Raw genomic sequence first — 16693 nt, 5'->3', positions numbered from 1 at the left:
CAAGCATGCAGCTACAAGGATAGTTTTTCTTCTGTGTGCCCACACCCACTTCCAGAAATGCAAAACAACTCAATTTGGTTTATACTTGAGCTGAATTTCTACCAACAACTAAACAAGAATTTGAAGAAGAATTTGCTTTGGAGAGACTCAACAGCCAATTAATGGGTGGTATTTCAACGATATTTAGGATCTGTCCTACACGTAGTTTGCTTCAGTCTTGTTTAAGTTCCGTCTTATTAAAAAAGTCCTTTCTAATAAAGGCAAATCCACAGCATCTGTCTTGGTGTGTGGAGTCATCGGGTCTCATGACTGAGTGAAGACTTGTAAAGTAGAAAACACACCGTGGCTGCCTTCCAAAGGATAGTGACTGATTTATTTATTGGTGACTTCAGCCATGGTTGCTGAGGTTCAGGCAGCACAGACCTGTCTGAGGTCGCGGCTGTGGGTGCTGGAGTGGTACCCAGCAGGCAAAGTCCTGTCGATTGCTCAGTGACAGCATCTCCCAAAGAGCTCACAAGTCACATCCCCGAGATACAAACTCGACTTTGCCGGCATTATTCACAGACAGGCCCACAGGCTTTGCTGTCCAAGTTTGCCTGTGACCCACTTGAATAAATATGTTCTTGTTCTTACGAGGACAAAGCCGTAATTTGGCTGTCCTACATTTGTGAGTTAATGAGTTAATGCCAGTGAAAGCCCTCAGAGGGCAGGTAAGGCGGGCACACCTGATTCTTCTCAACAGGTCGCTTTTCTATTGAAAATGTTATTGTCCCCTTTTCACAGGTGGGCTTTACACCTCAACACAAAATACAACCAAGTAGTTCACAATGAGGATCTACACCTGACCTCCTACCATCTGGGGAGCTTTGACAGCACCCTCTGAGGGCGATGGATGTGAGGTGGGAGATGATCACAAGACTTGTTCACATCCCTAATCCAGCAAGCAGTTCCCCAGCAGTACTGATCTGCACCCAAAGGATGCTGATCTGAGACCAAGTTTATTCCGTCCTAATGGAGCAGAGAAGGAAATCTCACGGTTTCACATCCTTCTCCTTCAGCGGACCCTCTGTCCCCTGAGATCCTGTTCCCAGAGGCATTGCTGCTCCCTGCTCTCCCTGCTGTTCATGGTGAAGATGCCCAGGGATGCTCATCCGGCTCCTCACCAGGTTTTCTTGCCAGGGCAAGTACACGCATTCGGCACAGTAAAGATACCTTCTCTTAGGGCAGCTGCTAGGGCAGGCAGCCGCTGCTGCCCCGAGCCAGGCTTGGTCTGTGTCTCAACTTCAGCCCAACAGGTTACTTTTAGAGCTTACCATTTCTCTGTAAGCATCGCTGTGGATTTTACTCTGAATGTCTTCTGGGGCAAAAGATTCCATTAGGCAACCTCTAAATGACAGCATTTATCAGTTCTGCTGCTTAATGGCTGCAAAACTTGGACCTCATACAAGACCAAGATTCAGGGCTAAATGCCCTTGGCAGGTCAGGATTTTAGTGGGATGACAAGAAGTGAAAAAAACATGTAGCTTCTCTGAAAATAGCTTACTGCAGTTTTCCTATAATACTTGTCTCCAAAATGAATGAGGGAATGAAAAAAAAAAAAAAAAAGGCGGGGGATGGGAAGAGTCTTCTGTGTTTTTTGGATGGTTCAGCTATTTCAGTGACCAGCCAGAGGTTTACACAAGGGCCTGACCTCAGCCTTAGCTTCGCTTCTTACCAAAAGTGGCAAGAGTGCTGGTGACCCCGAAGTTCAGCTGCCTCTTTGACTCCTGGGCTTCTCCTCTGAGGTCCAATAACCAGAGTGAAGGCAGCCTTTGAAAATTTCCTCCTTGCGGCTCACTACGAAGTATGTCACAAGGGTTGTTTTTGTTGCTGTGAAATGCTGGCTGCTGTGAAAAGATGCAGTGGCATGCAGCATCGCAATGGAGACGGGAGAAGAAAGAAAGGTGATGGAAGAAGGAAAAAAGTTCAAATAGGAGCAGAAAATTTCGCCATGTGGGTCCTCTCCACCCTGACATTTCCCAGCGACATGAGCTGATGTGCTGGCTCTGGTTAGCTTGGTGGCAAAATTTATTTTGACTTGCAGGAAGCCCGGACTTTATTACAGCTGTTTGTTATTAAAGGATTGACTGAACATCCTGCTCTCCTTGCCACATTTTTCAGAGCTGACATTTGCCAAGAAGGAAACTTCTGGTGAGTGCCTATAAGCTTATGTTTAAGGAACCCTGCTCCAGTCCGTGCGTTGTACCGAACCCTTTGGCTTCCACCCCAGTTTGGCTGCAGCTCAGTTCCTCCAGAGCACAGAATGCTGCACATGCTTGTGGCCAGTAATTACAGCTTTTTTTTCACGTCTCCATCCCGCAGAAACCAAGCTGTTGCCAGTGATTCAGAGCACCTAGGAGCTCCCCGCAGGCTGGCACCAGCACGGGTAGCAACTGGTGAGGGCAGGAGGGGCTGCCTCCTGCGGTGCTGCCTCCGAGCCCTTCAGCAAAGCCCATGACCTGCAGTCTGAGACACCCTGAGCTGGCTCCAGCAACTGAGTCTGGCCAAAGTCACAGCAAAAGTACCAACAGATGAGAGTTTCTTGGCCCACGGCCCTGCCAGCACAGGAGTACTGCTTCTTGCTTGTCCTCTGTTTTGTCCTCTCTGCCTCTCATCTCACGAGGCAAATGGTCTTGCTGTCACTGAAAGTCATGCAGTGTCTTATTAGCAAGAAGGTGTAAGGTTGCAAAACTTTTTAATAATGTAGCTAGGTGCTGGTACTTGCTTTCACTGGAGCACACCTGGCATATTAAATTTTGTGTAGATCTTGGCTATATTTCCTTCAGAAACCACTAAAACGAGTTGAGAAAGGGGCAAAAAATCCCAGATCAAATAATTTTGAGTGTCCAATCTTTGGTCAAGTTGTATTATATCACTACCACCAGCCTCGACCCAAGCTTTGGGTCAACCCACCAGTTTTGGTACCAACTCAGTTGGGTCTGTGGCAATCCTGCAGCAGCCCCAGGGAAGCTTCTCATCACTAAGATTTCATCAGTAACATTACAGGATCACAGATGACCAAGAACAGGTTTAGCAAAGAGCAAAGTATGCTCCTGAATGGTCTTTCCACCAGCTGGTTCAAAACCAGTCCTGGCTGGGAGCAAGCAAAGCCTGTACGACTCAGCTGGATCAACTTCTCCCCTGCAGCCCCATGCAGTCCCTCGTCACTGGCACCTCTCTGCCAGGAATGAGGTTTGCTCCCCTGATTTCCAGCATGGCAGGGACTTGCCCAAGCACCAAGCCAGGTCCCTCAGGCCTACAGCCATGCTGCAGCGACTGAGACCTCTCCCTGCCCACTGCTCTAGGTCACTCCAAGCAGACAGCTGTCCATTTTGTGTTATCGGGGCTCTCCAGAGCTCTAGGGGCGGTTTGGTGTTGACGGATGGAGCAGGAACTGGAAGCTGGCAGGGTGGGCACTAGCTCACCCACCTCCAGCCCAGCCTGCTCCAGCACTGGGCTTGCCCTTTAAAAGGGAGGTTTCCCCTCCCAGGCTCCGGGCTCGTTCCCCAGCAGCCCGGTTTGTTATTACAGAGCAGCTTAGCGAAAGGCCCCGTGCCAGGATGGGACGCTTTCCCTTGGAGGCATCTAGCTGTCAGCAGCACTAAGCCAGGCACCAGAGCCCAATCTGCAGCCCACCGCGGAGAGCCTCATGACCCTCAGCGCACAAAAGCATTCCATCCTGAGCCGCTACCTGCACCCCAATTTTCTGCCTTCCTGCCAAAGCCCCCACCCGGCAGCAAGCACCTCAGTGGCCAGGACATAGGAAGGCTTCACCGGTTACAGCAAAGTCTCCTAAAACACTCAGTCCCTGCACAAACTTCTCACACATGTCTGGAAAATCAGGCTCAGAGGTTATTTGCAAAGCACGGCCATTACCAGACCGCTGGATTTTTGTGGGCATTCTTTAAATGTGTTATTTTTGTCTCAACATCTTTTTTTCCTGCCCTAAAGGGTGCGGAGCCCTGAGATGTGTGGAGCCAGCCCTTGGTCCCTCTGTTGGGATCAGCTCCGAGGTGGGCATCGGGGACCCCAAGGTCAGCAGCCTCCCACTGCCCTTCCCTCGCACCACGGCCCCGCTCTTTTCTCACCCCAGCACCGCTCCCTGAAGTCCAATGACTTTCACCAGTGTAGCGCCAGAAACGTAGATGGAAAAACTGGGTCGTGATGGTAATGTCCTGGTAAGGGAAGTTACATGATGATCAACAGAATCAGGGGTGGCTTCTGAATCTGGTCTCACAGGTTTTACCCAGCAGTTGGTGACCACGGTTACAGAGGACTTAAACTGACATGAAAAAAATCCAAATCCTGACTCCTTTCAACTGTACAGATGCAGTTAAAATCCATAAAAACAACAGCATCGAGTCCTTAGTTCCTTTGAAATGAATCCCCCAGGGCATTACTTTTGCTAGAAATGCCGTCAACATCTACTGCTAAGTTCACTGGGAGTCACTTCTGGTTTTAATTATATAGCCCTTATAACATTTCCTCTGGCACTCTCTTAGTATGGAAAAAATGAGTATAGGATATAGACAGATAAAAAACCTATTAATTCCAGGACCTACAATGCCAGATCAGTATAGTTGCAAACAGATTTGTCTCCGTAACCCAGCCCAAACAGCTGGCTTTCAGTGTTTGGATAGGAATGTACCAAATATGACAAAAATGTTGTTATCTGGGGAAGCTAATTTTAGACACCACTTTTGGCCAGGCAACAGAAATACTTTGGGAAGAAATTATTAAACTTCCAACAAAAAAATTGTTTTTGTAGGACGCGTTGCACCCAGAAGTGGTCTCCCTGTTAAGTCCATCACAGGGAGACTGGAGCAGCCGCTCAGCCGTGCTGCCACACACAGCCAGCGGTGCACATCCATTCTGTTCCCTCTGCGGCTTCCCCCTCTCTGTACCACCACCAGCCTGGGGACCACGATGGACCCGAGCTCTGGCTCTCCGGGTACCCCTAGGACACGCAGCCCAGCCTGGCCACCACTCCACCGAAGAACACGGGCTCTGGGGAGCTGCGTTTGCCAGTGGCTCCCACGAGGCCGGGAGAAGTGTTTGCCGGCACCGGTGCTGTCTCAGCCTCCAGACCAGCACTGTACCCTCGCTGTGGACCCCCTCATCCACCCTGGAGAGATGAGGATTGGGCACTGCAACTGGTGGGGGAGCAAACCAGGTTCCTGCCCCATGAAAAGGGAAACTCCAGCATTTCAGAGCTTCCCACTGTCCCAAGATGGGGCCGAGATATTTCACAGTTTAAATTAAATGTATTTTACTTTATTAAATTAAATTAAATTTAAAATTTAAATTAAAAAATGGCAGCAAAACCAAGGTAGAACCCAATGGCTCCAGCATCTGGCACACAGGTGATGCGGCTCAGTTCACTGCTCTGCTCACCCAGCTGAGCCACCCATGCAGGGCTGCAAACCAGCCCGGGTGAGGGCAGCAGCTTTCCTGAGATGGGGGAGAGCCAGACCCCAGCTGCCAGATTGACCCAAGAAGAAGGGGCAAGATGTGCAAGTGCCTTCACCACACAGAGCATTGTACACACAGTGATTATAACCCAAATAAAGAGGGAGGAAATGCACATGGCACATAAACAAGTTGTTAAGGGAGAGGTGCAATGAAAGACGTTTAATTGATCTAGAGCTCTGCAGTTTAAAAATTCATAGGCTTTGGGTTACTTCTGTCATGTTTAAAAATCACTTTTGAGTTCAACTGCCTCAGCACTTGCACCCAGCTACCTGCAAAACGTGCTCAGTTTGAAAGCCCTTGCCTACAACTGACCTGGTTTTGTGTAATACACGTTTTCTTCCCGTGCCCGGTCTTTGCAGGAGACAGCAGGACTCAGAACCAGCCATGGTTGTAGGGATGGGGTGTTCACGGTCCTGAAGGACACCAAGTGTCAATAGGATGCAAACAAATATATATGTATATTTTTAAATTCAAGAAGTCAGGGCTTAGAAATGCTCGCTTTTGATAGCAGCAATCAAAACACTGAAAATCTGCCAGCATTTCCCCTTTCAGCAAAACTCTGAGGACTGGGGCCAGCTCCATCTGTCACACCATTTCCAGAGCAGACTGCAGCACGGCACAGCTCTCCACTGTCCCTTTTGGCAGCCGGGCTGGGCTTCCACCCCGAAGCGCCTCCTCCTTTGCTCCGGTGCCCAAGGGGTGACCTGGGATGGGAGCCACGGACAGCCAGGCTGCAGTGACCAGGGCACTGCTGCGGGACACCTCTGCTCTAGTCTTTGCCGACAGACTTGACGTGACTTCAGATTGCTCACTTCACCCCAAGGTGCCCTTACAGGTTGTCCTGCGGAGATGCTGTCACGTGTGTGTAAAGCACATACCAGCCTAAGGACAGTAACGTTGATGTTTGTTGCCATCTCTTGAGGACCAGCTAGATAAAGACCATGGGGGCCTGCAAATTAGATTTTTTACATGTGAAATAGAAAATGAAAATAGAATATGAAAGCTTCCTGGCAAAAGCAGTTGCTAATAACCATGGTAATGCCTCTCATGGCCTGTCTCAGCCTCGGTGAGACTAGTGACAGCAACATTTCCCTTCCCAAACTCCTCACAGCCCGCAGTTCACTATGAAGAGCCAGAGGATGCCCTCCTCTCTGTTGACTGTATGAGCTGTAGCCCAACGAATGAACTCGTCAATTTTGTTATTACCATTTTGTTCTGGTGTTGAAGGCATTCCAAAGACCTTTTCTGCATTGAAATCCTCCAGATGTTCTTTTGGAAATGGAAGGTACATTGGGACTGCGGTTCCGAGACTTCCAGCGGACAAAGCAGGAGGCTCTGATGCTGATATCGAATGGTGAGGCTTACCTCAGCTGAATGCTGGCATGCACCTCAAAGCATCATTTTAACCTCCTGAAAAGCTGCAAAAAACATCAACTGAAGTCACTTGGAAGGAGCCTCATGGTGGGAAGTGCAAGAAATAAGCCTTCCAAAGTCACTTGAGATGCTGGCAAAGACGTTGTTGTGAACACTGACCGAAGGCATGGGCTGGTGGTGGAGCAAACATCCCCACGCTTTGATGGGCTTCATGCTGGGGACTGTGCAGAGACACTGCTGCGGTACAAAATCATGGCCAGCCAGTTTATCACCAGCAACCTGAAAACATTTCTCACACTGAGGTGTCCTGCAGAGGTGGCCCCCACCGGGATGTAATAAAAGCAGATATTTGCTGGAGCAAGTAATTTTCAGTACAATTGATGGAGAAACTTAAATCCAGAACACACTAACGAACAGCAAAGACTTCGCAGCTGGCAGACACACCTGAAAAGGAGCTTCTATAGCCCGTGAGTGTTTCTGAGCACTCAGGCATAGTGGGAATGGGCTCGACGGGGGACAGGACACATCCTGCTGTGCACACGTGGTGACCCTTCCTAGGGAAGGGCTTCCTGGCTCGCAGCAAGGGTGCCAGCATGGACCCTCTCTCCCTGGTGTTTCTCTGTTTCTGGCAGGCGGCTGCTGCCCCAAAATCCTGTGCTTGGGAAGCAGCGGCTCATTGTGCCTGCAAGGGAAGGCAGACCTGGCGTTTCACCCGTGCTCGTGCTGACAATTGTCAGAAAGAGAGGCAGCACCTCCAAAACGCCTGGGTGTGCACCCAGGGCCAACCTTGGAGCTGCCTTTGGATGCACATTCTACTCGTGGATCTATAGCTTTTAAAATTTATTTTTAACCTCCTTTGCAAACACAGCTGAATATCCTGCCCTGTGCCCAAACACGACATGACGCCTCTCCACTGACGATGTCCCGCTGAAGGTCAGTTTTGTGGCTTTCCAGGCGACCTGCAGAGCAGACCCCCTTGGATCAGAGGGGGACCCCCGGGCTCTGGGAGTCACCTCACTGCCAAGCATCTTGCCCCAGTGCGACAGCCAGCAGGGACAGCTGGAGCAGAGGAGGGCACCGTGCGCTGTCGGTGCTGAAACGTAGCTGGCACATCTAATATTAACCTCAGGAGCACTAAAAGCCCTCTGGAGTTGCAGCATCCTTGGTAAATCATCTAAATCAAGGCTGCCTGGCCTAAAGCTGGCTCTCAGATAGGAAAGGTTTAGCCCTGAATTTTAAACATAATTTTGACGGAAACTGAAGTTGTCTGCCTTCAGCGGTGACCCAGGGCATCTGAGCTTGCAGGGACTGGGTATTAGAAGAGACACCAAGAAGAGGCAAAAATGCCTGGGATATTTCTGTTTTGCTGTCTAACGCAGATTGGACTGGGAATAGATCTATGTGTGCAATATATATCCAGAATGAAAGCTAGAAGCATGGACGTAAGCAGCAAATACCTGCAGGGTGCAGAGCAACCTTCAGGTCTATAGATGGACACCAGGGACAGCTGGTTTCTTGTTTCAAGAAGACCAATGACATTGAAGAAGCTTCATCAACCTACACAGCAAAGGGACAAACTGGGGAAAAAAAAAGGCATTTTGCTTCGAGTTCTGCATTCACTATTGCCTGCTTGGCCCAACCACTTGGCCAGTATTTGGAGTTTTGAAGGCTGGCTCCCATTCAGAGGCAAAAAAGTGATGCAAGTTTGATAGGGCCTTTGGTGTGACAGGGTTTGTTGATGGAGAGCACCCACAACAGCGGTTTTGCTGCTTCCCATGGGCTCTTCCTTCCAGGCACCACATCCAGGTTCCCTACATGGGCACAAACACGCATGCCTACGTCTTCCCCTTCAGGGCTCCATGAAACCCACTGGATATTTTTGTTGGCTTTTCAAGCCTGACATGTTAATGAGTAACTGAAGAAACTGAATATTCTCCTGGGGACAGAGGTGGGTCCGTGGCTACAGGCAATTGTCTGTGCAGAGCAGGCCTGGAGCTTTGGTACCCCTTCCCAGTTAATTGTGAAACCGGATAATCCATGCATGGTGAATCCAAAGCTGGCTGCCAGTACCTTTAGGGGACCGACTGCCTCACTGCTGGGGGTTGTTACTGAAGCCTTGTACACAAACTGGCCTACATATATATAAAATACATGTGTGCACATATAAATATATATATATTCATTATATTTTATATAAAGTGTATATATATATATATATTAATATGCCTCTGAAGCAGTGGTTTTCCATGTCTCCCTCCCTTGTTTGTGCATCTGAGAGGTGCCCAAGGGCAGAGAGATTATGGAGAGAAAGGAATACAGCTTAGTTAAAAAATGCAGCGTTAGAAAACTAATGCTAGGTCTCCGAAGGTCTTTAAAACATTAATTCCCAGTCATGTGGTAGTTTTGTGTTAATGTTTTCCAAGAGCTGGTTGTTAGTGAATAGGGAAACTACCAAATTAACAACTATAGAGACTTAATTGTCTGACCACTTCCAATCATTTGTTAGGGAAGGAAATCCCTGCCTGTAAACAAAGCCAGCGTAGAGTTATTTCATGTCAGAAGCAGTAACAACACATCAAAGCATTCACAAGCCATGAGTTAGGGCCACTAAAATTATCAACAGGATTTAGACTTCAAAAAATAATAAGTGGGGGTTGATCTTTATTTGTATTCTGGTTTCTGAACCTTTAAGGCCTGCTCAAAAGACATTTTCTAGATATTCTCCGTAATCATAAAAGCTGAAACTTCCAGTAAAAAAGCTGGCAATTCTCACTTTCTCAGAGGTTTCTGAAGAAGCTGAAATTCTGTGACGCTGACTGAGCAGGCTGCCAGCAAGGAAGGTGCCTTTCTAATGCAGACTGCAATTCTGAGCAGGAGTGGAGTGATTTCCACCCCACATGAGGCACAGACCATCTTTTCAGCGAGCTTAAACCACAGTCCATGTCTTTCTGCTGTAACCAGGGCACATGCACCTTGTCTTGTGCCTCCTGGGCCATCTGAGGTCCCAGGTGTTGCATGGTAGTGGTACCTTGCTGGAGAAATCTGCTGTGATCTATGGAGGGAAATAAGGATGGAGCCACGTTTGCCTTACACAGAGGTTTTCTCCCTATGCCTTGGGTGCTGGGGGCGCATCCCTGCATCTGCCCACAGCAGAGGGGTCCAGCTGCTGCCTACCCAGCCTCTCACGTCATCCATGGGGCATTTGGGGTGCAAAGTGGCCGCATCCCAGCAGCAAAGCTGCTCTGTGCACGCAGATCTTCAAATGGGCTTTGACACCATGAGAAGGTTTTTTTACTCCCAAACAGGCATCTGTTTTTAGACAACGCCGAAGTTAGATGGCTGCCCTCTAGGATATGCCTGGAAGAGCATGAGGTCAGCTCTAACGCAAAAATTATACACCATTGGGAAAGTCTCTTTACAGTGCTTTCCATAGGTGTCTGACTAATAAGTTTAAATGGTTTTTGTGGAGGTCTTTATAGGCTAAAATAATGAACACAAATATCCCATCCCCAGAAAGTGCATACAGATGATCTCCTTTTCCCAGAAAGGCTTGCCTCATCCATTGTTCCTCAACAGCACTGGGCTCTGTGGGACCCTCAGTGCCCCTGACAAACAGGTCTCTTCTCAGGCCCTTCAGGGTGGGGATGGACTTTTTGCTTCTGGTTCCCAAGGCTTAAACCCATGACCATTGCAGCTGTTTATGGCTTGCACGCTTCCATCGCACTGGCGGAAGGGAGCAGCACATTTGCTCCCTAGTGGGTTGGGCAAACTGGATTCAGTCCACTTGCAATGAAATGCTTGTGGACCACAGGGTGAGCTGCTGAGGGAGCTGTCACTCCCTGGCTCCTTGCAGGCTGCCCATGGCACGCTCAGCCCAGCGCTCATTTTCTTTTCCTTGCACTGAGTGCGTGCCTTTCCCCCAGGGGTTGTGCAAACCGCACCGCAACTCTTTTCCAGCCAGGCCAGCCAGCCATGCACCCGCTTTCAATCAACGTTTTTCTACTGTAGCTCTTGTTGGCTCAGAAAAGTGCTTTGACAAGCTTGAAATTTCCTGCCCTGGGAGGGGATAACATCTCTTTCAGAGTGCCATGGGTTCTGTTGGAGAGGTGTTACCCATGAGCTGCAGAGAAAGCTGGACTTAGGAAAAGGGTCGGGAACTGAAACAGCCCTTGGGGCAGCAGTACTAAAGATGTCCCAGAGTTCCTGGCTCCAGCGTAGGGCACAGCTGGGGTCACTGCCATTGTGGCACCTTCCTAAAGACACTTCTCAACATCTGTTTCTTGTGCCCAAATGTTTGCTTACCCAGTTCAAGAAAATACAGCATACATGACATCCTTGTGAGGAATAAATTTAGACACTCTTCAGCTGAGCCTGGTGGGGCAGAAAGCTGAGCTGAGGCTGCAGCTGATCTCAGGCCACCCACTCCCCTTTGCCCAGTGACGTGAAGAAACCCTCCCTGAAATGGGAGAAGTATTTATGCATGCCTTCACGCTGGAGAAGAAATCTGTGGGGATGGTGGTTTCTGTACAATGGCCCCTCGAGTTTTGCTTCCACTCTCCTTGGCCTGTGTCCTGCTAGAACTTTCAGTAAGCTATTTATCAGGTAAATATGTAAACCAGCCATCATCATATCAACATATGGTGACAGTGACCGAGAGCTGCCCTATTAATTGCTGACCCCATTTCTATTCCAGTCATTTGTTTTGTCCTCTAGGAAATGAACGGGATCAGTCATGATAAATCCATTCTCTGTGACACCAGATAATCTGTTTTCAAGCTGGAGTGGATGCTGAGATGCCCGTCCTGCCAGCTTGCTGCCGGATGGCCAAGGGGGTTGTAGTGCAATGTGGCTGCATCCCTGAATACTTGTGTTGGTGCCCCCTTGTACAATAAATGTGTTTTGCGACACAGTATTGTGTCCTAAAATGCCCTGAAGTGGTATGGCACATTCCACTCCTACATCCTGTATGGAAAGGATGCATCTGTCTAAAGGTCCCACAGATTAATTCCTGGATGGCTGGCAGCCTTTGATTTGGGTCTTAAACCGATGCAGAAAGGCTGAGTGACTGGAGGAGACTGGAGAAAGGTAAATGTTATCTGAGCTGCTCAAGTTTTGAGCTCAGATCTCCTGTTCCTGCTCTAACCACTGGGTTATGAGTCACTGTGGTGTGGTGGTAGGGGTCTTCTCAGCTCCCTACGCTGGAGATACTTTGCACTGAAACAAAGCGGTCCTTTGAGATGTCACGGATGGCCGAGGGAGTGTACAGGTATCTAAAAATATGATTTTGCTGCAAACACTTAACCATTGAGAGGAGCAGAAATCGCAGCGGGTGCCCTGAGTGCTGGGCTGGAGAGTTGGACACAGCTTTGCTCTCTGGCCCCAGCAATGCTTACTGCTGCCCTGCACAGACACGGCTGCAGCTGGCAGGGGCTGCAAGAGCCAGCTCTGTGCCCTCAGCCTTCCGCTGCCACCCCCCTCGAGCAGAGAAGGCAGCTCAGCTTGGACCCTGGCTGCCAGCGCCCCTTCCAAAGCCCTGCACATGCCATCACCCTCGCTCAGCTCCTGGGACAGACCCTGCCACAGCCCGTGAGACCCTGCGACATGGGAGACCATGGGTCCAAAGCGGGAAGTGCCCTCCCAGAACAGCACAGGCGTTTTCCCCTGGGGCGGTTTGTTTTCGCTGTTATTTGTGTCCCTGGGACCCAGCTGCTTAGCAACTGGATAAAATTGTCACAAAATGCTGGCAGCGCCCTCCTTGCCAGGGCAGGGGCTGGGCTGTGTCCCTCAGGGGGGCTGTCTGCCAGGAGAGGTGGCCATGTGGCACTCGTGGGGGGACCCCATTCCCTGTCCCTGTCCCCGCCAGTGGGCTGTCCCAAAGGTGTGAGGGAATTTGGCCCTCAGGCATGGCCAACACCGCTCTGCAGGCAGGGCATGCAGGCAGCTTCCCCGCCGGCTGCCCGCAGAGCAGGCGGCACCCTGGGGGCAGGTGAAACATGGACACTCTTGCTTAGGATGTGTCGTTAGATCTGGGTGGATAAACGTTTTTTTCTCTCTGAAAAACCAAGAAAAAAAGTACACTTGGAGTATTCTCACGAAGCACCTGGAAATGAAAACATTCACTACTCCTGACCGTGTATTAGGGGGAGATGGGGATGAATGCACCATCTTACTTTGGTTCAAGGCATTTTAAATAAAACCAAAGAAAACGACATCTGTTCTTTCGGCCAGAAGAACAGGCATGTGACTAATGCCTGCTGCTGTCCTTGCCCCTGTTTGATGACTCTGTCTCTACAGATAATACAGAGGCATCCAAGCTACTCAGGAGGCCAAACCCTGCTCAGTGGAGCTGACTTCCCTTGAAGGGCCATGCAAAGGGCAAAGGATAAAAATTAATTAGTTTTCAGGAGAGCAGTTTATAACACACTTGCTTTTATAAGTAGCTGACGTGCAAAAGATAGCTGTTGGCAATTGCTGACAGCTTGTGTGTTTACCTCAATCAGCAAGTATTTGTAATTAATTTAAAAAATGTTGAAGTTCCAGCCTTACTGGGAACGTTATAAACTGCCCTCAGCACTCTGATGTGCTTCCAAAACATATGCTGCCACGAGTCAAAAAGCACAATAAATCAAATATTTCAGGGGCGAGACGGGGGAGGAGTGGGAGTGATGATGTGGCTGAAATTAACATTATTTAGGTAACTCGGTATCTAATCACAAATATTTAATTTTCATGACTGGAAGTAACCACAACTGTTATAAACGGGGTAAACTACCGTATCACTTCTAGCATCTCTCCTGCCTGATGCCACAGCACCACAATATGGAGGGTTGGCCAGCAGTGGGACAGCTGAACTTCACTTTTTCCCTTTTCTCCCCTCACCACACCTACAATGCCTCATGCACTCCCTGTGCTCACACAAGAGTTTGCCCCCCCCAAACCTAGCAGAGATTAAAATAAACCAGTGAAAAAAATATACATTCCTGAGACAAGTCTTGCTGTTGAAGACTCAGCAATGCCGAGCCACTCCTTGGGAGCTTTTTGAAGAAGCACGGGATACTTCTGACCAAAATTGTGGCCATAATGTGTATTGACAGTTTCTGTCTCTGTTTGCACAGAGACATGGCAGAATGCAATTTCACTATTTTTCTGCTTCTTTACATTCTTACAGCAGTTCTTCGTGGTAGTTTTCACTAACTATATCCCTCCTGGCCTCGTCAACAGGTCGGGCAGGAAACCTTCTTCAAGACAGGAAAATGCCATTGACAAATCTACCGTCAGGGCGGTAAGGGTGGTGGGGCTGGCTGAGCTTGGGACAAATGCCAAATGACCCCCCCTCAACGAGCTTATGCCTTGAGTTGATGTTGTTCCTTTAAATTGCCATGTCTCTGAGCACTGCCCAAAATCTTGGGGAGCTGAGGCTGCTGAGAGGGCACTGGGGAGCAGAAGACATACCCAGTCCCAGGGCAGCAGCCAGCCACCACTGACATCTGGCCTGAGGCTTTAGCAGCCGGTTTTAGAGAAAGATTTTTGGTTCTGTGATGGAGTAGGAGAGCGTGGTCAGATTGCAACGCTGTAGCTAAGTAATTTTTAGTTTTTTTCCAGTAATACAACTATGAAAAATCCTTCTTATGTTCCCCATTAATGCTGCTATTAGCAGACAGGCAGGAGTCCCAGCGTGAGCCAGGTCTTGCTAAGGAGGTCTGTGTGTACCACATTAGGGAGTGCACCACGCACACGCATTTCAGATCATTCTAAGTGATTTGTCATGGCTCCTGTAATGGTGCAGAGCCAAACATACCTACATCTTATTCAGAGAAGGCAGCAAGATCTAGCTTTAACTTCAAGATCCTTGACTAAAAGAAAAGAAGACCAGTAAGCCCAAACCCCTGCTTCTGGGCACCGAGCTGCCCTCCTGCTCAAACACTGGGCGGGTGCTGTGCTGAGAAGGACTATCATTTTTGGATGGGGCCGTGAAGTCAAACATCTCTCACTCACCCACTTGGTCACTCACACGAGCAGCATAATAACAGACCAAAAAGAAACCTTACCAGGGTTTATCTAATCCTCCATCCTCACATGCACTTACTTCTGAAGTCACTTCTCCCTTTTTAAGGTAGGCCTTACTCCAATGCAGAAAGAAAATGGTCTGGTGCATAGGACAAGGAGGAGCAGCTGCTGTTCTTCCCCTTGATTTTAGCAAGGCTTTCAGCACAGGCACCCAAAATATCCTTATAGCCAAAGTGGTGAGATAGGGACTGTGCCGCAACAGCCTCTGGGTGGCCGTGGGCCAGTTTGGTTGTATGTACGGGTTTTCTTCCGCTTAACTCCCCTTACACACGCCTCTGCTGTGTAGACCCCAAGGTAGGATGGGGCCTTGGCTCTGCAGTGAGCTGGCTGCCCAGGAGAGGGGACTCAGATGTTAGTTTTCAAATTCCTTGTGATACAGCCAGCCAGCAACTGCTCCGAGTGGGCAGAACACACCTCAGAGCGTTTTTTTTTTTCTTAAATGCATGGATTTAAATGCAGTGAGGATTTTTGCCTGTGCCCCATTGCTCCCACCTCAACATACACCACTTTCTTATATCAGTCCTGACTCTGCCAAGACATTCCCAGCTCTATGTAGAGGAACAGAAAGCTACACTGGCAGTGCCAGGCATGGAGACATCTCCTTTCTTCTGCATAGCTTGTGGACGATGCTGTGTTACAACAAATTTGTATCCACATCTAAGCTTGCACAATGAACCAATTAAGGACCCATGATCTTTCATTTCAAATATGTGGCCGAATGTTTATAGGACAGTCTAGATTTTAATCCAAACTTTCACAAATTTAGACAGCTGCCTCCCGTGCTGTCAAAAGGGCATACAATCAGCACATCTGAAAATCAATACACCTCATGGGGCTTAGTAACTCAGTTAATCAAATACCGCAACCATTAGCTTTTGCTCAGCTTCTAGTTAGCTTCAGAGCATTCTCTGCATAGTTACAAGATTATAATTGTTAGAAAAAAAGAAAGTGGGTGTTTTAAACATCACAATCCCTATGTTTTTTCATTGTTTGAGCTTCACCTTTACTGCAGCTTGATTTTCCTTCCTTAATTGCTCATTAGGTCTAAATCTAGAGAAAACAACCCCCTGGCTGTCTCAGTGATTCCGGACAGTCGGGAATGCAAGGCTATTCTAGGGCCATCTGTTTCACTGCAAGAAAGTTTTTAGAAAACAAATCCAGACAGTGGATTCATTATAAAATAGACATAAATTATGAAGATAATGATGGAAACAAATCCTATGAAGACCTCTTAAGTACCTGGCTGCTATTACTGTTATTTTTTAAGTCATCACTGGCTACCTACATCACATGAATAATACTATATAAGTCACAGATGCAAAATCGCAGAGATTGGCTTGTGAGACACACTCTGGCCACAGAGCGAAGTGTGTAGCAGAAGAACTTTGTGGGTAGCAGAGGAAGGACTAAGGAAAGGTGAGATGCAACAGTTTTCCCTAAGTTAAATTTCTGATGAATATCAAACCTTAGCTTAAGCATCCTTCTTTGGAAACCTGGACCAGGGACCTCTGTCATAAATATTCAAGGATGAATTTTAATCCGTACATTCCCTAGTCTTCCTTCGTTTGCAGTCCACCAGACTGCAATTCATATGGTTCTAAGGGGACTTGTTATGTAGCCAACAGCATGCTTGGAAATAAATTCCAAACTGAACAAAGTTTTATGCAACCTTATATTTTCAAAAGCATCTTACAGTAATCTGTAGCCAAGCAGCAGGAGAGACTTCTAATCACTGTAGTCC

This window comes from Falco peregrinus, chromosome 7 (genome assembly GCF_023634155.1).
Source record: "Falco peregrinus isolate bFalPer1 chromosome 7, bFalPer1.pri, whole genome shotgun sequence".
Taxonomy (NCBI): domain Eukaryota; kingdom Metazoa; phylum Chordata; class Aves; order Falconiformes; family Falconidae; genus Falco; species Falco peregrinus.
This window is presented reverse-complemented; position numbering follows the sequence as displayed.